The sequence below is a fragment of the Amblyomma mixtum genome, chromosome 8 (assembly GCF_055824585.1).
Source record: "Amblyomma mixtum isolate Tamu chromosome 8, ASM5582458v1, whole genome shotgun sequence".
Lineage (NCBI taxonomy): Eukaryota > Metazoa > Arthropoda > Arachnida > Ixodida > Ixodidae > Amblyomma > Amblyomma mixtum.
Window position 1 is genome coordinate 63,960,083 of NC_143019.1, and position 24,319 is coordinate 63,984,401.

Consider the following 24,319-nt stretch of genomic DNA (forward strand, 5'->3'; position numbering starts at 1 on the left):
TGCTTGTTTTATAGTCTCCTTCTTCCTCTTTAGTTCTTTCTTCCGCCGCCGCGTCCTCCTTCTCGCTTTTGCCGATCTGGTTGTTACACGTTTCCTGCCGTAGCAGCTAGCGTGGACTCGCGACATCGCAGGGAAAGGTCCAAGGCTGCTGATGTGGGAGAAACCGGCCTTGACACCGCGACTGATTTCGGGCGTGTGCTTTCATTTTATCTTCTTTCGTTGCTTCTTTTTCTCTCCCTCTCTCTGTCCGCTATGCAAACAGACGGGCGAGGATCGCACTTACCAGTACAATTTTCGCGGCGGCGGTTATCTGTGATAAAGCTGTGTGAAGAAGAGCGAGCACAAAAGGCCTTCGTGACTCCTTCGCCATTGTGAAGCTTGTGCCGAAAGCGTGTGCTTTTTCTGTGTTCGTAACGGAAGCTATTAGGAAGTTTTCCAGTTGTGCGTAAAAGCGGGGCGCGCAATTTTCAAAAGTACTGGAAGTTGAGTAACGACGAAGTACGATTGAAATTTGAATCGTGCGTTCCTTCTCTCGTTCGATCTTTAACCAGTCTGCCTTCATTCGCACCGCCTGAAATGGCTCCTATACCATTTGAAGCTGATGAAACGTGATTTGAAGCTTAAACACGGCATTGCAGTGCGCATTGGCCGCTTTTTCGTGCAAATACAATCATTGAAGAATGAATGACCACTTTGCTGCATGCAAAAAGAAGTTTGAGCTCTTTTTTTTTTTCTCTCTTTGACTGTTTTATCCTAACCCCGCTATGCTAAGCCACCCAATGTGAACCCCGGTAGATTTAAACCGGAGACCAGCAAATGCAGCGGCACAGCTAAAGTCACTGGAGGCAAAGCCACCGTAGTACTACATCTTCTGGGATAGTCTGAAAGCTCGCGCACCCGGGCCCGCGGAAGACCTTGCTACTCAGCTCCGACGGGGAACCTAAGTACAGGTAGCAACAAGAGCTCAAGAGGTCGCCGCCCGTCTGCACTGACGGCTACCTAGCAAGATCAACTAACCCACTTGTAACTCAAGCCGATAATAAAAGTTTTCCAATCCAATTGACAGTTTAGTCGGCAGTCAGAACACTTCGTCAAATAAGTCATTCGCCCAGCCATTCTCGACGGCATGGAATTATTGCGATGAGTTTAATTCAATATTCATTTTCACCAACATTTGATTGATTGATTGATTGATTGATTGATTGATTGATTGATTGATTGATTGATTGATTGATTGATTGATTGATTCATTCATTCATTCATTCATTCATTCATTCATTCATTCATTGGTTGATTGATACGGATATGCCTTGAGGCCTGTTGGGGATGCATAATAATAATTGTGCTGTCAGCAGTAAAAAATGTCCAGCACGTCTAACCAATTTTCTTCCCTGAACACACTGAATCGTGCACTGATTCATGTCTATTGAAACCGACCAATGCAGTCGCGTTTCTCCAGCCTTTTGAAGTGGTTCAAATGCCTACTCATTTTAATACTTTATTTTACTGGTATATATCCGCGGGATGAATGATCGCTGCTGATCATGCACTCCGCAGGTCAACACCCTGCTTTTGAATGCTTCAAATCGAATTAGTTGGACTTGAACCCGGGCCCGGACTCTGGACACGTTGTCGCCATTCAAATTATGCGCATAGTGAGGTGAAGCGGCTTTTCAAACTTGTGGGCCGTAGCGTATTCCGTTCGCGCCAGCCACCTGAGCGCATGTATGTGCTCATTTTCACGCGCCGTGTGCCGCGGGCTGCTTTATAATTGTGAAATCAGACGCCCGTCGACAGAGTTCAGTTATGCGCTGTCCTCGAAATGTTTCGTAACAAAAGGGAACGGGTCCGTGTTCGTTGGGCGTCCGTCCTTCCAGAAGATTCGACGAATGTCATAAGCGGTCGCTGTGTAGTTTATTTTTTCTTTATAGCTCTCTCGTCCCGTTAGTTCTTTTTTTTTTATGTTTTCTCTTCATTTTTGTTTTCCGCTGGGAAGAACTCCACAGGTTGATACCGATCACTGTCAACAAATGTGCGCCGCCGGGCAGTACAAGGAATGTGTGTGTGTGTTTGGTTCTTTTGTCTAATGGTCTACCAGCTAAATAATTTATAATTGAACATCGTCTAGCTTTATAACGTTCTAGTGAACTAATATGACGGAACATATTGCAGTTTTTTTATGCCTCTCGTGACCCGTACTGACCTTCGACGTCACACACTCTTACCGGCTGCTGAAATCAAAACCAAAATACCATGAGAGAAGAATTTCACATATAAATTATTTAGCGGTCGTAGGTGAATACCACGGGGTGATCCATGTGTACTAAGGACTTACGCATCATTAGAAATACTTTAGTACACATGAGTGGTCAAATTTCCGGAACCCTTCTCTACGGCGCCCCTCATAGCCTGAGTCGCTTTGGGACGTTAAACCCCCACAAACCAAACCAGCATCATTAGAACGAGAAATAAACGCAACCAAAAATTTGATGTCTATCTTTTAACATTGTACAGCTCAGGGACTGTGCACATTGTTGGGCGCGCCGAATACTACAGAGCTGCGACTACTTTTTATAGCCACTGCGTCGGTCATAGCAGGGGTCACCTGCATGGAGTCCGTACTGCATGTTGGAAACCCCACCTGCTGCCTAGCGGGCGGAGAGATTGAGTGCATGCCCATGTCAGTTATAGCTTGCATGGCTTGCGCTCCCGGGGCTTTGCACATATCCTCCCATGTACGCCTGTACTCTTAAACGAAGTTCCATATGGCATGTTTAAATTTCAAATTTTTTTCTTTGTTCTACTTTGTTCTGTTACGAATGCATCGCGTGTGGACTGCGGTGCACGGTATATGCATTCAGCTTAAAAAGTTACTGTGATATTCATAGAAGACCAAAAAAATGTTAAGTGAAATAATTGGAAATTCTCTGAAATTTCAGTTCTTGCTTAAATTATAAGGAATAGGAGGGGGGGGTTGCAGTTCGGCCAAAGTGACCGTGAACACATACTTTTTTTTTTTTTTGAACTTCCGTGGATTGACATCACACAGGAACGGGGGCTACAACTAGGAAAGATATGTCAGAATTTCAAAGCGGAAGGAGTAAGTGAAAAATAAAATCGAAACGAAGACTCGTGCGACGCCTTCGCCTTCATTGTGAACAAGGGAGCCGTGTAGAAGTCCGAACGCTATTTCGTCTTTACTTTGGACGGGGCGCCGTTTTATTTTTCGTCATCTAACATCCCGTCCACGCGGGCATCCGTCGAACTCTTCACTAAATTAACTTGATTGTGCTGGTATGGCTCGAGGTCGCATGGGGTCTTGAGAGGCCTTGTATTCAAAGAAGCAGTAAATATGCTGCGGAACAAAAGAACGATTCACGAAAAAAAAAATGTCTGTGTACAACGCCATGCTACACATAATTTCTGCAATGGAAATACTAGAACTGTACAGCGAAACGACATAAACGATCTTCCAGTTTTAGTTGTGCCGTCTGTCCGGATGCATACAACAGCAGCAAACAGTTTCTGTGTAAATTACCGGCACAGCAAGAAACTTGTCGGTGCACGCAGGCATGTTTCACTTATCGTACTCCTGTTACATTATATGGGGAAAACTCTCGACAATACGGCGTCGTCTAATCTAATGCAGTCCAATCTAAGGAGACCAGCGACATAAACAAGAAGAAAGGAAACCTACCGCTTCACGCTAGCGAGTATCATCTATCTTACTCTTGTTACATTCATGGCAGTTGAGTCGACGTTTCACGCTGTGCCCCAGTATTTCCCTGATCTTGTGAAACGAGTGACTGCGTACGTCCTGCTAACAGCAGAGAGATTTAGCATAGCGGAGACTTATAGCGAATCGCCGTGCGCTGGCTGCGCACACGCATTAGCTGGGGCGCGGTCAGACAGGGCCACTGCACGTACCCAGCCGGCGTCCGGTCTCCATTATGCTAAAAACCTCTAATAAGAAATTTGGATATCATCAGTCTGACTACGCCCATTGCAGGGCAAAGGGCTGTCCCATGTCTCCTCAATTAACCCTGTCCTGTGCCAGCTGCGGCCACCGTATCCCCGCAAACTTCTTAATCTCATCCGCCCACCTAACTTTCTGCCTCCCCCTGCTACGCTTGCCTTCTCTTGGGATCCACTTCGTTACCCTTAAGGACCAGCGGTTATCTTGCCTTCGCATTGCATGCCCTGCCCAAGCCCGTTTCTTCCTCTCGATTTCAACTAGGATGTCATTAACCCGCTTTTGTTCCCTGACCCACGCTCCCTTCTTCCTGTCTCTTAAGCTGAACCCTCTTTGTTAGCCTCCACGTTTCTGCCCCATAGGTGAGTACCAGTAAGATACAGCTGTTATATACTTTTCTCTTGAGGGATATTGGTAAACTGCATTCATGACCTGAGAGAACCTGCCAAATGCTCTCCACCCTATTCTTATTCTTCTAGTCATTTCACTCTCGTGACTTGGATCTGCGGTCGCTACCTACCTTAAGTAGATGTATTTCCTTACCACTTCCAGCACCTCGCTGCCATCTGTTTAACTGCTGTGCCCTTCAGAGACCGCTGAACACTACTTTGATTTTCTGCATATTAATTTTTAGACCCACCGTTATGTTCCGTCTGTCTAACCCACTGATCATGCTTTGGAGTTCGTGTCCTGAGCGACTTATCAAGGCAATCTCATTAGCGAATCACATTTTACTCAGGTATTCTCCATTAACTCTTATCCCCAACTGCTCCCATTTCAGGCCCCGGAATACCTCCTGTAAGCAGGCGGTGAATAGCATTGGCGAGATCATGTCTCCCTGCCTGACACCTTTCCGTATTGGAATTTTATTGCTCACTTTGTGGAGGCCTATGGTGGCTGTGCAGCCTTTGTAGATATCTTCCAGTATTTTTACATTAGGGTCATCCACAGCCTGATTCAGCAATGGCTGCTGAGGTTTCCGCTGAGTCAAATGCTTTCTCGTAGTCTATGAATGCTATATGTGGGATATGAGTTGTTTATATTGTGCGCATTTCTCTCTCACCTGACTGATAGCGTGAATGTGGTCTTTTGTCGAGTATCCGTTACGAAAGCCTGTCTGATCATTCGGTTGATTGAAGTATAAGGTTAGCGTAGCTCTACTAGCGATGACCTTAGTAAATACCTTATAGGCAATGGACAGTAAGCTGATCGGTCTGTAATTTTGACATGGGATCAACTAGCCTCTCGGCGTCCGTCTCACCGCGTTGAGTGTACGGCGCAGTCCTGCAGAACAATGCACCCCTCGATCCAGCTGGTTGCCATTGTGTTTTTAACACCACCCTCACGTGAAGCGCTTCGTAGCCGTGTCGCGTTCTCCGTATAGCTGCTGTCGTCTGGCGCCGCGCTTGAAAGTGACTGGGCGAGAGCTCTTAATTCCGACGCCTTCGCGCGCGCCGGGTGCGTAATGGTCCCTTAACGACCTTTTTGCCGTCAAGGACGCCGGCGTTATACTTTCGTCTTGCTCAGCAGCGTCGTGGCCGATCCTTGAAGACCTCTCTGCGTGTTGTCGTGTGCCAGCCGCCGAATAACTGGGCGTCCAACGAACTTACGCGCTCGGCGCCGTACGGCCGCACGAAATGGGAGCTGAACCCAAATACTGCGCGTCTTTATTTATTAATTAATACTGCGGAGTCGCTTGACTCCATCCACCTCTTGTCTCTTGCCTCCAACCCATCATTTCATCCCCAGACAATTTAAACAAATTTAGCAAAAGGCAGTAATTTTCTGAAGAGCTTACGCGTGCGCTGATGCCACGGTACTGGCATAAATGCAACGCACACCCGTGTCTAGAATTGCTAAACGCTTTGACGAGCGTTAACATTTCGCACCAACATTAGCGCTGTGGCGAAGATCCGGTGAATATTCTTCGATTTTGGGAACTGTAGGAGGGCAAAAAGTTGGGCATGTTGGTAAACATTCATGATGGGTTTCAAAGCGCGACAAGACGGAGACGAAAGGAAAAGAACACACACGACAAGCGCTTACTAGCTACGAAAAACGTTTATTGCAACGCTGGGAATAAATAGGGGTCACAGAAAACATAAAGAACCAAAAATAAGACAGAAAAAGAGATTAGCCGTTACTATCTAAAAACGCTCGTTCCTTCTCCGACAGCAAGACGCTGTGTCACTGAGCCTTTAATTTTGCTGTCGGAGAAGGAACGAGTGTTTTTAGATAGTAACGGCTAATCTCTTTTTCTGTCTTGTTATTTTTGGTTCTTTGTTTTCTGCGACACCTATTTATTCCCAGCGTTGCAATAAACGTTTTTTGCTGCTAGTAAGCGCTTGTCGTGTGTGTTCTTTTCCTTTCGTCTCCGTCTTGTCGCGCTTTGAAACTCGTCATGATTGGGAACTGTGCCAACGCAAAAAAAAAAATAGAAGTTTGAGGGTTCTTTTTGAGGAAACAATATCCCCAAATTCATAAATCTATCCTGACTTGAAGCCACGGCTTTCCTCGCAATAAATCTTCTCATGGCTCACTGCAGCGTACAGTAACTCAATTGGGTCTACATTTGTTACGGTATCTGTTGCAGTCACTCCTCTTCGGTCGCATAATGCTCGCATATTGACAGCTTATTGTCGGAAATTTGTGCTGTAACTTGCATGAGAACATTAAACAAACTGACAAAAACAGACATTGACGGCACGTACGCAGGATATACTCGGTTATTATTCAGTTGGAGCATTTTCGATGATAAATCACCGACCATAATACCACCGCCAAGCGGTAGTGCAAACGAACCTCGCAACACAAGTGATATTTGTCACCTACATGGGAACCAGTCCCCAAAGCAAAGCAGAGAAATCATTTCAGCGTGCGTTTCCTGAATTCCTCGCAGCTGCATTGCAGCCTCTGACATTACCGTTAGCGACCGCGATATGTTGCCTCCTTTTCCTTGGAAGGTCGCGCGGCGTAATTCGTCTTTGTTCCAACGTATCGTCACTGTGCTTTGTTTCTTTAGAGCGCAGTTGTTAGGCGCCTGTTCGTGGATTTCCCGTCGCAGTCGTCGGCGTAACACGCCACCTGGCGGCGGTGGCAGGTGGCGTGTGAAGAGCTTGGTTTATTGGGGTTTATCGTCCCGAAGCAACTCAGGCTATGAGGGACGCCGTAGTGGAGGGCTCCGGAAATTTCGACCACCTGGGGTTCTTTGCGCTCAGATTTGGAGTGCCCGGAATACAGAGCCGAGAGAACATGTTGGCAGCTTAAAATCGAAGCGCTTACCACAGTGCCATTGACAGTGGATTAATTTATAGAATATTATGATCTCTTCCTTGCCCTTGGCAGCAGCGCCGTGCATTGAACGATTTGGTCGCATATCTCGAAGAGATTGGTATTTTCGAAAAAGAAAATGGCGGAGGCACTTAAGCTCCGCTTTTTGGATTTTGGATTACCATTCATAAGTCGCTGGGAGCCCTCATTACCCCTCCTGGCGCTAGTGGTGCAGCTGTTAAGAGAATGCGCCACTGTCCTGCGATGGCAGGGGCTGCCACCGGTGGGTCTTGTGCGGCCTAAGTGGATCATCCCGGGCCTCCAGTCATTAATCCACCTACCACGGTGTGCAATTTGCTCACAGCCCGGTGGGCAGGTTGTGATGACGTCACAAGGTCACGTGACCTAGCTAGGTGCCCCCACCTCCTTCCTAGGTTGCTTCTCTGGGGATTTTTCGTGGATTTTTCGCGCACGGTCTACGACGCCGGATTTTCTGCGACACGAGCTCCTTAACACTATCGCGTTAAAACTAAAATCTTATCTTTTTATGTCACTTTTTGAAGTTCCTACACCCGGAATTCCGGGACCAGATTTTCTTTGTTTACCTATTCTTCTCTTTTGCTATTTACTGCAGCCTTCTTACTACGCTTCTTTCACTTGTTTTCTCCGAACTTCATTCTATGTGCTGAATAGGCTGGCTAAATTCTCTGCATTTCTACTGTAGAGTTCTCTCTCCCTCGCCTCTTTCACTTGTTGAAGTTTCGTTTCCATGCTTGGTTCAGTTACTCGCTACCGCTCGTCATGTCTTTGAGAGACACTGAAGACAAATTGAATTCGGCGTGTGTCGATAGACTACGGTATTCTAACGACAAAGAAACGACTCTCATCGAAAGCGAAGCTCTTATAAGCCAGAAAGGACCAAGGAACGAATGTCGCTATCGCCGGCCGATTTCGCGAGCAAAATGCGTGCGTCGACATTGTTTTACGCGGACCCCAGAGTGTACGTTACACATCCATTCACTTGGAAACGGTACCAACCCGTCCTTTTCCGTAAGGACGTCACAAGTTTAAATCGGCCGATGGGAAGATTTTAAAATTTTCACGCCGATGACTGCGTCTTTTGCTGCCGGATAAACGTCAGCGTAGCCAGAAAGAGCCAAAAAATAAATTCGCGCTGAGAGCAGTAATTGGAAGTGGTGCTCAGTGCTCCTCTAAAGGGACATTGATGTAAAATTGAAGTTTGCCTGTATTGATACATTACCGCGCTCTAATGAGAAAGAGAGTGTACTTTCACCGGAGACAGAGAGCTTTATAAACTAGAAAAGACCACAGTTGAAATACAGGGTTTGCAACCATGGGGTGTTTTCGCAAGGAAACTGCGCTGACGTGAAGGCATTTTCCATATGCGATAGCATATTAGTAGCCTCGTGGAGCTGAAATGCGTCGTGGGTCATAAAATTCGTCCGTTGGCTGAAGGGAAGTGACGTCATCAGAACGGAAATGGCGTCCCCTCCGGTAAAGGTCGGAGTTTAAGTGTCCCCCTCTAGTTTTTGTTTTTTGGTATAAGCGTCGTTTTCGGTTAGAACTTTGTCTTTTGTCGTTATAGAATGCCGTATACTATCGATGCTATCCAACTTATATTTGACCTCATTGCCCCTAGTACATTGTTGACCGCCTGACGCATTCACTAATCGCTTAAAACGATGGTGTGGATGTGCTACATAATTTTCCTTCGTTCTTACTGGGCTCCCTCGTATATGAAGCGCGACGTTGGGAAGTATTCCGTTTATGCTAGGCAACGCAAGGCGGTTCAATGACCGCTGACTTATTTTGACTTTAACAGTTCATACAAAAAAGTAAATCAACTTTTTTTTTTTTGTTTACGGCAGGTGGGCTTTTGGCATTCCATTTTTTCGCACTTGCCATTACTTTGGTAAAACGAGGTAGGGATTATTGGGTTTCTGTCACCCCTCTCGAGAAGATATTACGTATCCCTCGTTTTAGTCGGTTATTTCGTTACAAGGAAGGGCTTATCGTTTTCCATCAGCAGTGTGTTGTTTGCTTAGGGTGTAGCTGCTGCGTTTAATTATTTGAATGAAGCTCGAATTCTAAATCATGCCAGCCACAGCTCTTCGGAAAATGGGATGAATTCGTGTTGAGTAATTGCTGTATATACTGTGAGACGATTTAAACACCCGCATATTTGAGTGTAATGTGTTCCTGGATGGTGGTAATGTTGCATCGTTCGCCTGTCTCGGTTGCATCGCCAGTCCCGTAGCTCGTCGGCTTCCTTGTTCCGTGTTTAGCTATAGTCGACCTCGTTTGTTCTCATATATGTGTACAGCTCTATCAGTTCCCTTTCCTGCCTCTTATTCAGAACCCGGTATAGCGGAGTAACAGGCGCGACTCAACAGTTGCTGTTGAGTTTAGCCTCGTGTACGCCTGCCGCCTGTCCTTGTTTTATATCTTTCTTTCTAACCTTTCGTTTCCTTTTTGTTTCCTCGTCGGCACGTCAACACCAGCCAGTGCACCGACTGTCCGACAATTTATGCATGCATAAATTCTTTTGAGAGGACCGAGTGGCACAGTGTTGCCGACTCGCTGCGGTAGCTGTGCGGATGTGTTTTGACATTTCACATTCAACTTCAGCATACCTCATAGCCTGAAATAAAGGGGTTTTGAGCAAAGGAAATGATGCAGTAACTGTCTCACTTATCTCGATGGACACCCGAACCACGCCGTAAGGGAAATGATAAAGGAGAGAGTGAAAGAAGAAAGAGAGAAATAGGTGCCGCAGTGGAGGTCTCCGGAATAATTTCGACCACCTGAGGATCTTTAACGTGCACTGACATCGCACAGCACACGGGCGCCTCTTGCGTTTCGCCTCCATCGAAACGCGGCCGCCGCGGTCGGGTTCGAACCCGGGTACTCCGGCTCGGTAGACGAGCGCCTTAACCACTGAGCCACCGCATGCAGCGGGTTCATAGTGGTCGTAGCCCGAGTCGCTAAAAAAAGTCGATAAAAGCTCCATATTTGGTGTGATTAGTGTCTTTGCGCTTCGAAAGCGGTACATTATGCTGGCGAATGTCAGTTTGTCCTCAGTATCCATTTAATCGATGGACAGTGCAGGGTGCCTCAGAAGTTCCCAGGCCGTGGGGTCTGCTTTCGAGCCGTAGTGGGGCTTTTGCGACACTCCGGAAACTTCAAATTATCTACGGTGGTGGAAGTATCATTGTCACTTCTGATAGCATAGGTGGTTTAATTCAGTGCCAGAATGCACTGGCGAAAAACACACCCTGTGGCCTGGGAACTTTGGACGCAACCTGTGCATGCAGTAAGTCAGTGCAAAAGGGCAGAAGCTATAGAGCAGTGCCTGACAGCTCTAAAGAACTGTGTCCCGATAGTTAAAAAAAAAAAAATGGATAACCAGCTTCGGTTTTTCCCTGTGTTTCGGCTGTCGCTTTCCATTTGTCACTTTTCCTCCTTATTTACGTAGTTCGTAAAAGAGGCGTATAACGTTAAGAAATCAGCGTGAAACAGAGCTAACGGGAGTTGGGGAGTATTTCTGCTGAAATATAAAAGGTCGAGTTCGTAATGCACATAAATCACCACCAGAGGTCTGTTAGAGCGTCAGGATAGGCACATCACGCAAACTTTACGAGATTCGGCCGAGAGTTAAATGGAACTGACGCAGTTGGGAAATTTGCGAAAATAACATATGGCCGCGGCCGTCGGGAGAGACGTTTGATCTGCAGTGGACTCCATCCAGATCGTGGTCGTTCTGTGGGAGGTATAGTGGTGATTAGTCATTTCAACAGACTGGACAAAGTGCCTTCTGCGGCATCAAGTGAGCTGTTTTTTTTTTTTAATCGCTTTGCAGATTCGTAAACCGTTTCAAAAATATTTCTAACTTCCGCATTTGCCTTGCTTTAACGAACATCTTTATTTTCCTTTCGAAAAGAGAAGAAATCTGTCACTACATCATGGGAGTTTGAATCAGACATGTTTTTCTGTGCTTTTTACAAGACTTCGGTATACGCTGAAACTAAGGGCAGGTTAGAATCGAGCAAAACGCGTTGAACTTAGCAAAACGCAATAAAAAGACAGGGACAAGAAGAAGAAGCACGCAGAAGAAGAAGCATGCGTGCTTCTTCGTCTTGTCCCTGTCTTTTAATTGCGCTTTGCTAAGTTCAACGTGTATTACCAACTCGCCCAACTTTCTGCATTGCTTGAGCAAAACACGGCGTCTTCGATTTGTCAGTCGGTTCGGGCAGTTCACCGACTCGCAAGAGCGCGGCGGCGACTTGCATCATTATTCTTCTTGTCCGTTTTCAAACAAGTCCTTTCCCCTCAAAGCGAGGTGGTCTCTTTGAAATCCTCGTTCACCTCTTTCCTTGCCTGCGAGAAATCTCGAAGCCTTTTTATTTCAGCACGCTTTGGCACCGTAAATCCTCGTACACCTCTTTCCTTGCCTGCGAGAAATCTCGGAGCCTCGTTATTTCAACACGCTTTGGCACCGCCTTTCGCTGGTGTGGTTACATTGTTCCTTCATCGTTCACCGCTTTTCGCGGGCCTCCGCTGCTGCGTTGGCGGCGTCGCGTAGGGGGAACCAGCAATCCGCTCTTCAGTCACGCTTCCACGCGCTTCGTGCGGCAAAGTATCACACTTTATAATCTCTCCCCGTAACGCTATTCTCCCATTGAAAACGCGCGCACTGTGCTCACCGTAATAACGCGACCCTGTGAGCTCCCTTCCTCCTCAGCGACCGCATTTCCAAAGGGAATGAGCCGCTCGGTGTGTTGTGGCTGAAGCCGCGTGGTGTTGTGTCGTTATTGATAATGACAACGGCGGGTGAAAGTGGATGGCTCTGTAAACCTTTTCACGACACTGGGAGCAACCGGTTTGGGGCAATGAGGTGAGCGATGAGGTGCTTAGTCCTTAAAGGGCAACTGAAGCTGTTTTAGAATTCGATGAGTTTAAGGTTGTCGAATGTGCGAAATGTGCTGGTAAACCTGTGAAATCGTTTTCCTGTAGCGTTTGAAACGGTGGAGTAATCGCCGAATAAAGTCGTCGTCGGCGTTCAGGCTTCTCTGAAGTGCACAGCGACGGGCAGAGACCCCGATAATGACGTCAAGTATGACGACACTACGTTTTCAGCGAATAAACGGTTATTCCATGGAAGAAAACCGACGCCATGGAAGGTGAAGCTCACGAAGCATTGTTTGGCACTGTCTGACGACGCACAGCAGCATGCAGGCGTAAGCAGCGGACATCTGAAATTCCGGCAACAATGACGTCACTGCCGAGTTTCCTCGCACTCATCCAACGCAGTGAGGAGAAGCTTAAACATCGTCGCGGTTTTAATCGACGATTATGTCATCATTTTAAATGATAGTGCAAAAATGATTTGCATGCTTTGTCTAGAAGCTTGGTAGATTCGAATTCTCGAATAGCCTCGAATTCTCAAAAAACCGTTTCAGCTTCCCTTTAACTCTTTCCTGTGCTACGAACACAGTCCAGTGTCGAGTAAGGCAGCGCCCTTCCACCTTTTTGAAAAAGGTCGGAAGTTAGCAGTCTTTGTTGGAGGTATGCTTCGTTGTTCCTGCCACACACCGTCGGCTACCTTGATTGGCGAGGGTGGTTGATTTCGTGGCAATGTGATATTTGCTGCAGATTAGACTTATTATTATACTTACACTGCAGATTATAAAATATACTTAACATCCGCCTGAGCTAGGCTTATGGTAGCATAGTGAATGCTTCAGAGAACGCCAAAGAAACGTTCAGGAGTGAACGACGAAGTGTTCCTTTGAACGCATTGTATAGTATAAAGAATACTGCACTTTCCGGCACGTTACTGAAAATCAATACGCTTCCTTGTACGTACCCGCCGCGATGGCTCAGTTGTTGTAGGGTGCTCGGCAACTGAGCCGAAGTTCCCGGATTCGAACCCGGCCGCGGCCGCTGCGTTTCGATGGAGGCGTGCATACTGTGCATTGTGCGATGTCAGTGCACGTTCAAGATCCCTAGTTGGTCGAAATTATTCCGGAGCCCTCCACTACACCTTTTTCTTTCTTCTGTCACTTCCTCTTTTATCCCTTCCCTTACGGCGCCTTTCGGGTGTCCACCGAGATGTGAGACAGTTACTGCGCCATTTTGTTTCCTCAAAAACCAGTTTTCTTCCCTGTACGTTCACAATTAACTTGGTTAGCTGGTGCGACCCGAATGGTTCCGGGTGCATCGCACGAACATTTCAAGATGGCGAAGCAGCGGTGGCTCTCACGCAGTATGTGAAATACAATACGTAGCTCTGATTGGACAACGAAATCCATTTCTGCTTCCATGTTAAAAATAGTGCCATGAGGATCTTACCGAGACCACTTCGAAGCAAACAAAACGTCTGCTTCTCATGTGTGTGGAGCGAACGTTTGTTCCCTACCATGTTGCGCGTACCTGTATACGTAACTCCTCCCAGGGGAGTCGGCTGCGCTAAAAATAGCCATCGTCTCGGTTTTCCCTTTTGTCCTCTTCGGCGTTCGTCGTGAAATCGCCTTTCGTCGGACTCGCTCGTCGCGTGCAGTAAAACAAACAAAAAGGGAGCGGAAGACTAAATGGAAGTTCGGCTCCCGGGCTCGTCCTTGAGCTCGCAGTTGTTAGGTGCCGTCTTTTCGCTCGCTACAGCGATGCCGGCGGTCGAGCTTTACTATTTAATGACAGCGCTCCCGCGCCAGTCCTGATGACGTTCTCTTCCGCAGTGCGGCCCCTCGGGCGGTCCGCGAGTTGATGATAATCTGCCAACCGGTTCTCGTGGATGGGTTACGTTGGCTCTGAGCGCTGGTAACCGCGGGGTAGGTTTTGAGACCTGCGTTGTCTCTTTGGTGGTTTTGTTTCTTCTATAATATTGCATGCTGGTACAGAGGGCAAAATGCATGTCTAGAACACGTTCTGAGCGTGTTTCAGGCTGAACACGCGATAACTATAGCGATCAGATTTGGTTAAAAATGGTCTCGGTCTAAGCATGTGCAGTTAAATCCACAAATCTGTCCACAAATCCGTCCAGTTATCCGTCCACAAACGTAATTTTTTCTGGTTTCCTGCAGTGTGTTCCTCCTATGTGTTTTTGTATTTTTGTGGGTTTGTTGCTATGCACATTTGCTGTTATTCGCTCATCATGTTTATCATTCACATTGTGCCTTTACCATTAACACAAACACAAAAACGTGAACTATGTGTAGTAAGAGCTACAATGTCTGGTAAATGCACTGGTATAACTGTTATTACCGACACCTCTGTTTTGGCATGTAATGGGGCCCGAGCGCCGTCAAGTGAATTAACGCTCACTTTTTGTCTCGGGTCTCTCATTTCTTACTGAAATTAAAATAAACTTCAAACTCATAGAATTCAGTCGTCATTTTTTGCCTTCTTGGTCGCAGCGGCTTTGGGAGCGGTGGAATACACAGTTTGGTTGTTCTAGGCATGTGTTTTGCCCTCTGTACATTCTTTGCAACGCTGAGAGGTACAGTCGTCTCTTATATGTCTGTCTGCTTAACAAAACGTGTGGGTTGAACAGCGGAGCGTTTGTGTTACTCTTAGAATTTGCAGTTCGAATGAATGAACAATTGAGTCAGTATCAAATGTCTTTAGCTAACTAGCTGTCTATAGCTCATCTGCAGCTTTGGGACGTTAAACCCCATTTACCACATTCATTCATTCATTCATTCATTCATTCATTCATTCATTCATTCATTCATTCATTCATTCATTCATTCATTCATTCATTGCCGGCTTGTTGCCGGCTTTCCGAATGCATCGAATTTGTGCGAGTTGTGAAGCGTGATAAAAATGGAGATGGAGCCTTTACGGTATATGGTTTATAGGGTTTTACGTCCCAAAGCGACTCAGGCTATGAGAGACGCCGTAGTGAAGGGCTCCAGAAGTTTCGACCACCTGGGGTTCTTTAACGTGCACTGACATCGCACAGTACACGGGCCTCGAATTTCTCCTCCGAAGAAATTCAACCGCCGCGGCCGGGATCGAACCGGCGTCATTCGGGTAAGCAGCAGAGCGCCATAACCACTGAGCCACCGCGGCGGCAAACAGCAGCCAGGAAACGCTTCACATGCTTGTGCAGTTAGTAACAGCGATCCGATAAAGTATAACTTATCCGTGGAGGCTCCAAAGCTCACTTGAAACGTACACTTGACAACAAGGATGCAAAATGTAGATAGCTGAAAAATAAAAAAAAAGAACACCAAGAGATATCAATATCTTTTGTCTGTCGACAGATCGAGTGTGACTAATTTTGGAAGCAAAGAAAGGAAAAGGTCGAAAGGGCGTATCGTTTCATACATTTTCCGCGAGGTCATCGTTCGACGAGAGAGCTTCGATGCACTCCAATATATCCGTCCACTTTGACGGTTGTTCCTTCTCGGGTCTCGTCAGTGCCTCCTCGTTCTTATTCGGCGTGGAGGCGGGGGGGGGGGGGGGGGGGGGGGGAGCGCTCGTTTCGTTCATTTTCCTCGACTATGCCGGGGTCTAACACTTTCGAATTCAACCTGAGATTCCTTAGCGTCAATCCTACACCGCCCAATCGCCGTGCGGAGCTCTCCCTGCATAATCAAGAAGGCAGTTTCACTTCGAGGCATTCCGGCTCGCTTCGTGTGGGCAGGCCGCGTAACAGAAAGGAAAAATCCGGTATAAACGCTAAAACAATCTACGTCGATTCCAGGAACCGGTGCACCGCCTAGCTGCCGTGACCTTTTGCTAGACAGTTTTTGTCTCTGTTCTTGTTTTCCTTCAAGTTTTTCAGTGGCGGATAAAGGAAGGGGAAAAAAGGGAGGTATTAAAGCCTTCAAGGTGGGATCTATATAGACGATTTGAGGCCGTACGTCGGAAGCGGAGGTCAAGTCTGCGTGCCTTTATGATTGGTTCTTTCTTCGGGAGCCTTTTAACTCGACGCCTTTTCTGCTGACTAATTAATTGCCGACAAGGCCGCGTCGCGGCTTATGGAAAAGGTTCGTGGCATGTCCGTCTTCCGTCCTCTACAGTTTTTTTTTTTTTCGGAGTTTTAGGTGAACGTACGCAGTGCATGTGCGAAGGTTGATGAAAAGGTTGTGGGCAGTACTCTGGAGGATTACGTCTTCTGTCAGGAGGCGATTTAAAGTTTTATCAATTTTCGCCGCGTGACCGGAGCTAATAATCCAATGTTTGCGTTTCGACCTCGTCTATTCAAGCAGTGAGCCTTTTGCAGAACAGTGTTGAAGGAGCGTCAGTCCGGTGCTGACGTCAAGAACTCTTGATCTGAAAGAAGAGAATAACGTTTTAAAGAAACGGGCGAGAGCGTAGATCGAATGGCGAGAAGGTGGTTGAGCACACTGTGACGTTCATCCGCATCTCCCTATTTGCGAAATGTCGGTGGTAGAAACGGTGCACTGCAGCCCCTTTCCGGATCGCAGCCCTCCGCGGTAGCTCAGGGGTTAGAGAGACTGACCGAGGGCGTGGGATCGAATCCCGTCCGCGGCGGCCGCCTTTCATTGTAGGCGATATGCAAAAAGACGTCCTCGTGTGCTATGCGATGTCAGTGCATGGTTAAAATCCTCTGGTGATCGAAATTAATTCGGCGCCCTGCGGTAGTCACCTCTTTCTCCTTCACCGCTTCCCTCACGACGCGGTTGAGGTGTCCACTCAGAGTGAGACAGTTGCTGCGTCTTTCCTCTTCAAAATTAGCTTTTGTATTTGCCTGGGCAACCTAAGCCTAATTGTGTTTAGTTGCTCAATACAAGAGCGTCGTAATGGTGGATTAACAAGTATTCAAGAAACTATAATTGAATACTGAAAGGAATAACTGAAGGTCAACTGAATTCATTAAACTAGTGAATGAAAATTGCGTCAAGCAGCGGGTTTAGTAAAGCTAGCTTTCTTTTTTCCCTTCACTTGCCTTGTTACCTTTTTCTTCCCAAAAAACTGTCCTTCGAGAGTTCTGCAATGGCTTTCCGCACTTGGTGGCAGCAGCGAACAAAACAGGAATTTAAACTTCTGCTGTATAAGTGCATGTCTTCGTGCTTGAATGCCGTTGAAAGCAGCTCGAATATCTTCCCTTGTAACCATGGGCGTCCGGAGGGGGGGGCAAGGGGGGGCGGCTGCACCCCCCTGGAAAATCACTCACTCGAACCGTGAGTGATGGCCGCACGCCAGGGGCGGTGGTGCGCTCAGTCAAAAGGGTAAAAGCAGCCCCGCATGGTCACATCTGCGAAATGCCGCGTCCGGGCGTGCGTCGTTCCGCCGTTTTCAAACCACGCCATCGTTAGCTCTACTGAAGGGCGACCTGTTCCAGACATACAGCGGCACCGGCGAGCATGTGTTTCGAGCCGCCTTGAGATGGGTGTCTGTTTCTTTGATCTCTAGAGAGATAGCGACACGGAGGCAGACAGTGCACGGGGCATCTTGTTTTCGCCTATCGTTACGCCGGTCACCGATGAATTCTTAAGGAGGGAAGGTAAAATCAGCCGTGTCCACCCCCGCTTTGTCGGGCTGCTCAGGGGCAAGCGGGCGATGAGTTGGCGCCGCCGCCGCTCGCTGTCTCCTCCGATCCACGGGTAGCTCAGTTCGGTAGAAGCGCCGCTTTCAGAATCTCCGGCAAAGGGGATTAGCTGCTTTTGTTCACGGCGACGCAGTCTCCCGAGGCGCCCCCACACCAGCGTTCTTTGCGTCTTCTGCGAAAACCAGCGCCTTTGGTCAACGCAGCCCGATGGCGCCTGCCTGGCTCGCCTGTCACCTCTGGCTGGGCCTCAAATCACAACAGCGCCCATGTACTGTGCGTGTCAGTACATGGTAAAGAGACCCAGGTGGTCGACATTACCCGGAACTCTGTACTACTCCATCCCTCATAGCCTGAGTCGTTTTGGGGCTCTGAACCCCATAAAAACACAAAAACAAATTTTCCGACTGGAGTGGCGAGTGTCCCTTCCCCTCGGAAGTTGCGCGGCGTTCCTTTCACCCCCAAAGTGCGCATTCGGGGATACTGCAGCAAGTAAGCCCTTGCACGTGTGCGCGCCTCTGTGTTTGTGCTTGGGTGTTTTTAGTGGCCGGTTGTCAGCGAAGCTGAGAACAACCAAGACAGCGGACGAGAAAACGACGAGCGGAGAGCAGTGTGTGTGCGGTTGCTCGACTGTGCGGATGCGCAAGCAAGATGGAGCGAGGTGTATGAAGCTGCGAGCGTGCATTTATCTTGTAAATAAGTTTTCGTTGTATATATAGTCATCTTTTGTTTTCAACGTACGCGTTCAACAGTTTTTCCAATCAATGTGTATGATGAGTGTGCACCGAGAGCGTGTAATGAAGCACAGAAGTGAATTTATCACACGTGTAATTACGCAATTCGCCCAGAAAAATCCGAGGCGCCTACAGTTGCTGTTCAAGGAAGACTGACTGAGTGACTGTAGTTGCGTGTTTGTGAACATATTGTGCTGTGTGCTCGTCATCAATCCGGGTGAGTCGAGAACCCGTATGCAGCAAGACTGAGCACTCTTCTCCACGAAGTGATATAGCATCTTTTTGCATTTTTATTAATTTTAGTTGTTTCTTCGTTGATAAACTCCAATGTACCTCTCCTAGCCGCGCTTTAATTTGCTGTTTGTAATTTTTCTTTCATGTGTGCATTTTGTTTAATTTTTATTTATATATAAATAAATAAATTTACTCCGCAAATAGCGCCTTTCTGCTACGAACATACCCCCCCCCCCCCCCCCCCCCCCCCCCGGGGCACCAACGGGACCCCCCCCTGCAAAAAATTCTGCGGACGCCCTTGCTTGTAACTGTATATGTCGCAAATGTCCCATTGTGAAAGCATCGCATCCTACGTCGCTTTTCGGAAGCAGTCTTGCCTTTTATTTATTTATTTTTTTGCCTCACAGCCCAGCGCTCCAGCTGAAGGCTTTCAGTGAATACAACTCATGAATAGCTGAGCGCATCGCCCGAACATGATGCGGCGATGTAGTGGGCTTTTCTATTCTGCGGGCTTTAGAAAATGCCTTTAAATAAGTCCCTAGCTTTCAAGCAATAAACGGGCAGTGGCGTCCTCGCTTTAATTTTTTGTTTTCTGTTCGGTTTTCTTTATTTGTCTGTTTTTTACTTTCCTTCCTTGCTCTTCAGCAATAAGGTTGAAAGTTGGGCGAGTTGTATCTTGTTCATGATGTAGTTAGCGCCAAAAACGCTTCAGCTGCCTTCCTTTTTCTCTCCTTTTCTGTTTGTTTGTTTGTTTGTTTGTTTGTATTCGTGGACGGAGTAGTAGTGTGGTGAGCAGACTAGAGGGGGCCGTTGACCTATCCGTGACATAAAGGCTGGTGAACGGCTTACGCGCGATCGTGAAAAGGTACAGTAATTAGAATATGTTCGTTGATCAAGCCAGGCTTGGACTCTACAGCCCTCGTCCGTTTGCCTCAAATATCATTTAGTACGTAATGTTCGTTATTTAGTCGCAGGCCTTTTCGTTGCGGCGTAGTTTAACTGCAATTGCACCCGTGGCAGTTCGTTCCGAACGCAATGCAGACTGAATTGAAGTTGATCAAGGTCGCGGTTTGAGCTCGCCTAGATTAGTCTTCACAAGTGCGCGTGTTGTTCGCCCAGAGGCGCTGTACATTAGTTCGCGTTCCGCTCTAACGCACGCTTGAACACCCGCTCCGCCCCCCTGCCGCGGCCTAGCGGAGTTCGACACGACTCGATGCGTCTCGCATGTTGGTTGGCTTCACATCGCCGTTGGCCATTTAGTGGTCAGCGGTTCCGCAATGCGTGGGAGTTGACTCCCTTGTTTTGGGAGAGGCTCACAGCGTTGTCGAGCAAAGGGTGTGCAATCCAGTCGTACTATTTTTTAATTCTGAAATGAATTCTAGAGCTTGTCTCCCGGATTTTCGCGGACACAATTTTTTTCGTCCCCACAGCAGACCACTCTTGTAAACAATAAAACTCACTCTTGTATTCGTAAGCGCACCGTGTATTAGTCCCTTCAGGCGGTAATTTTTATTCAGTGGGGACAAACGAATGTACATTTTTTGTAAGGAACAAGCCAGGAATCCGCGTAGAAATTCTCATCTTCTCCAATGGTTGGTTTTTGATTGGTTTTTGAGAATTATTAATTATGCAATATCTACCCTCTCCTCTTGCATATATTCGAATTGTGCCTGAAAACTGCTTTCAAGGTCTCAATTATATCAGGTTATACTTGTTTGACTGATTCCTCACACAGAATCCTCATTCCACACAGAAATTCTCATCTTGTCCAATGGTTGGTTTTTTATTAATTTTTGAGGATGGTTAATTATGCAATATCTACCCTCTCCTCTTGCATATATTCGAATTGTGCCTGAAAACTGCTTTCAAGGTCTGAGTTATATCAGGTTATACTTGTTTGAGTGATTCCTGTCGTCGTTATGAAACAAATCAGGACATTTTAGGCATTTCGAAGCACTCATGCTTGCGAATAAGTAAGCAAACTTGTTTTTCTACTACCTATCATTCTACCTACCCATTTATTTCAGGTGAATTATTTCTGCTGATATATTTCGTGTCCACGTTCGTGGATTAATACTGGATTAATTAATCTGGATAAATCTGTTGTAGCAATGAACCAACTAGCCCAGACCAAAATCTTGATGCAAATCAGGCGATCGGGGTAAATGCAGCGCTATCTGCTATCATTCTAGAGGCCCGTGTACTGTGCGATGTCAGTGCACGTTAAAGAACCCCAGGTGGTCGAAATTTCCGGAGCCCTCCACTACGGCGTCTCTCATAGCCTTAGTCGCTTTAGGACGTTAAACCCCATAAACCAAACCAAACCAAACCTTTTCTCATTTTTGTGTTTTTGTGCAATAAACCAAAACATCAAAGCACTCATTTACTGGAGCTGTATCGCAGCTGCCGTAAACCACTGAGGGCTCCATTAAATTATTTTCTCTCGGCCCCGCCGCGGTGGCTCAGTGGTTACGGCGCTCGGCTGATGGCCCGAATGACACGGGTATGGCGCTATCGATCCTCGTGTGATAGTATTTATCGTAGCAAGTGCACGTGTACTCTTGTGGAGAGTGGGGGCCAGATTGAACGAAACCGGCGAGCGCTAATCAAGCAGGCGCCAAACAGAGTCTCGGATTCCAAGGACGGGGAGTATGAATTTCTGTCTAGCCTAGACGGTACAGAGGAGAACGGAAACTCTGTTTCCATTGCACAAACTGTCCCAGACGGTCCCGAGGAGAACGGACCGGAAGCTCTCCCAAGTGATCCGTTGCAACCGCCGCCGGAAACCTCTTCGCCTGCGGTACAGGGTGGACATGTCACACGCTTTGGTCGAAAAGTAAGAAAGCCGGAACGGTACGGTATTTGTGAATGCCACTCATGGAACCGCTTCCATTGAATCGTTGTTGTATTATTGTTTTGCAAGTTGCTGCTTTAGTTTTCTCAAAGGGAAAGAGAAGATGTGGCGTTATCGATCCTGGTGTGATAGTATCTATCGTAGCAAGTGCACGTGTACTCTTGTGATGCTCGGCGCATGCGTGACGTACTCAGTGTCTGTATATATACTTGTCAGGTTGCAATAAGCGAGGCTTTTTTCCTTTGGGCGTGGGCCTGGGGGCCACGCACTAGTCTTCATCGATGTGTCGTCTTGCGAAACACAGCGGGTTCGATCCCGGCCGAGGCGTTTGAATTTCTATGGAGGCGAAATTAGAGAGGCAAGTGCGCTGTGCGATGTCAGTGCACGTTAAAGAACCCCAGGTGTTCTAAATTTCCGGAGCCCTCCACTACGGCGTCCCTCACAGCCTGAGTCGCTTTGGGGCGTTAAACCCCTATAAACCAAACCAAATTATTTTCTCTGTTATTTCCGCATGCCTGGCTTGGAGTGGTTCTACACGATTTTTCATGTCCGAGCACATTTTACTATCGCTTGTTGTGTACGAGGAATAAGTTTTCACGTTGCGACCGCATTGGTGGCGGGATGATCTGTTTGTCTTATCCGGGTGATGGTCAAATGTTTAGGGTAATCCCCCAGGGTGGATTAGCTTCGTAATAAGCTATATCGCTTTTCTTTGTAGCCGTATGACTGCACTTGGATGGATGTCAATGAGTACCCCTTTAGTATTATGCGGGTGAGCTTAGAAGAAATGAACAAGAGGAGGAGCCGGGATGATGTACTCGGTAGTACACATGACCTGTCATTCGCTGACGCGCTATCATGTGTTCTGCGCGTGCGCAACGGTACAGTGTACCAACTTCCACTTTCCCCTCCTAGTTGATTTAAAACCGTTTTAAACGGCGAATTTCGCTCCTAAGCTTGTCACATTGCAAAGTAAAAGGTAAAGTACATCGCGACGGGAATGGCAAACAAATTTCGCACATGTATTTATTGTTCAAAGGGAACAAGAAAGCGGAAAAACCTATTTTGAGTGAGTGGTTTAAACGGTGATTTTGGCTGAGGAGTATTTAAGAATGCAACCTTAAAGGGAGCGCATCCCCAGGGTGTAAGGGTATGTCTTTCGTTGTGTTAACGCTTCGTTAAAAGTAAAGTAAAAGTGCCAGTAAAAAGCTGATTCGAACCGCTATCGGACGTGTTCAAAACCGGAGCACTGATTCATTGCGCCACAACAGTAACAGGAGCGGCGGATTTTATTTTGCTCTTATTCATTCTCAAAGATATTCTCGTATTTTCGCTCACGCGCACAACAGAAGATCGCGCGCCGGCATATCTCTGGTGCGTAACATGTCCTCCTATAATAGCTCCCGTAAGAAGGTGAACTAGAGCAATTTAATTGAGCTCAACAGCGATGTCTATAGAGAGGAACTCCCCGCCGCGGTGGCTCAGTGGTTACGGCGTTCGGCTGCTGACCCGAAAGACGCGGGTTCGATCCCGCCCGCGGCGGCCGAATTTCGATGGAGACGAAATTCTAGAGGCCCGTGTACTGTGCGATGTCAGTGCACGTTAAAGAACCCCAGGCGGTCGAAATTTCCGGAGCCCTCCACTACGGCGTCCCTCATAGCCTGAGTTGCTTCGGGACGTTAAACCCCATAAAACCATACAGAGAGGAACATGTAGGGGGAATACGCGATCGACACAGTGACAGGGTTATCAGACAAGGGTAGAGCGTGCAGAGTTAAATTGGAGAACGTGTTGATGTCCTAGCTGAGAGTGAGAAGAAACGACGAACACGCGCTGTGTGCCTTCTGAGCCCGATGTTCAGGGTGCAAGAACGGACAGCCCTATGTTCCCCTCGCAGCCTTACTTTGTGCGTTCAGCACCCTATACGCGCGGGCTTGTGTCCGTTTGTCGCGCTGCCACTGATAGCCGCGCTGCCCGTTATCTCCCTAGCCGAGTTTGTCGCACCAGCTTTGGGTGCAAAGGTTTCTGCTCGTCTGCGTCTCGCATTTCCTTTCTGTCCTGTCTCTTTATCTTTTTTAGCTTGCGCAACATACCGATGCTTGGGCACGCCGATTGCTCATGGTCTGTATACATGTAAGGAACAGAACTGCAGCTGCATATGTATTGCGAGTATCGCCCAAAGGAGCAGCTTATATCCGTGGGTTGAGTGCGCGCTGTCGAGTTTTGCAGCCCGCGTGGCACGAAGCGCTCGAACGTTACACTCCGTCCGTTGCGCCCCGCTTACGGAGGCTTTGTAGATGAACAAAGGAGTCGCAGTTCGGTTATCGAGTGAGCTGTCTTGCGCGCTCAGGGAAGCGCATCGTTGTGCAATGCCCGTTGTCCAAGCGGCGCGCTCGAGGACTCCTCCGGATATACATACAGACACACCAACGTACAGGGCACAGCGGTGTTTTCTTCCTTCTCTAATTTCATTTCTTCTTTCTCTTTCCTTGTTTTCTTTTGCGTTCTTTATTTTCACATGATTCAGTAAACGCGCATTTTTTTTTTAGTACAGTTCGATACAATGCGCTTCAGTGCAACTGAATGCGGAAAAGCAGCACGAGGAAACTACATAGATTGCAAAACTGTGCATTACATGTATGGTGCTGGTTTTGGTCCTTTTTCGCGTGTGCTTCGAAGTTTTGCGTCGGGTTTTACCAGCCCAACTGTATGGTTTA

General features: G+C 47.4%; 1 protein-coding gene and 1 non-coding gene across 2 annotated transcripts in view; both read left to right on the plus strand.

Moving 5' to 3' along the window:
• LOC149332756 (ribosomal protein S6 kinase alpha-5-like) overlaps positions 1 to 24,319 on the plus strand; it is a 287,244-nt gene that overhangs the window by 864 nt on the left and 262,061 nt on the right. The window lies entirely within an intron of this gene.
• TRNAS-GCU (transfer RNA serine (anticodon GCU)) lies at positions 23,073 to 23,144 on the plus strand. Its single transcript has one exon. It is a non-coding gene; the product is annotated as a tRNA-Ser (tRNA).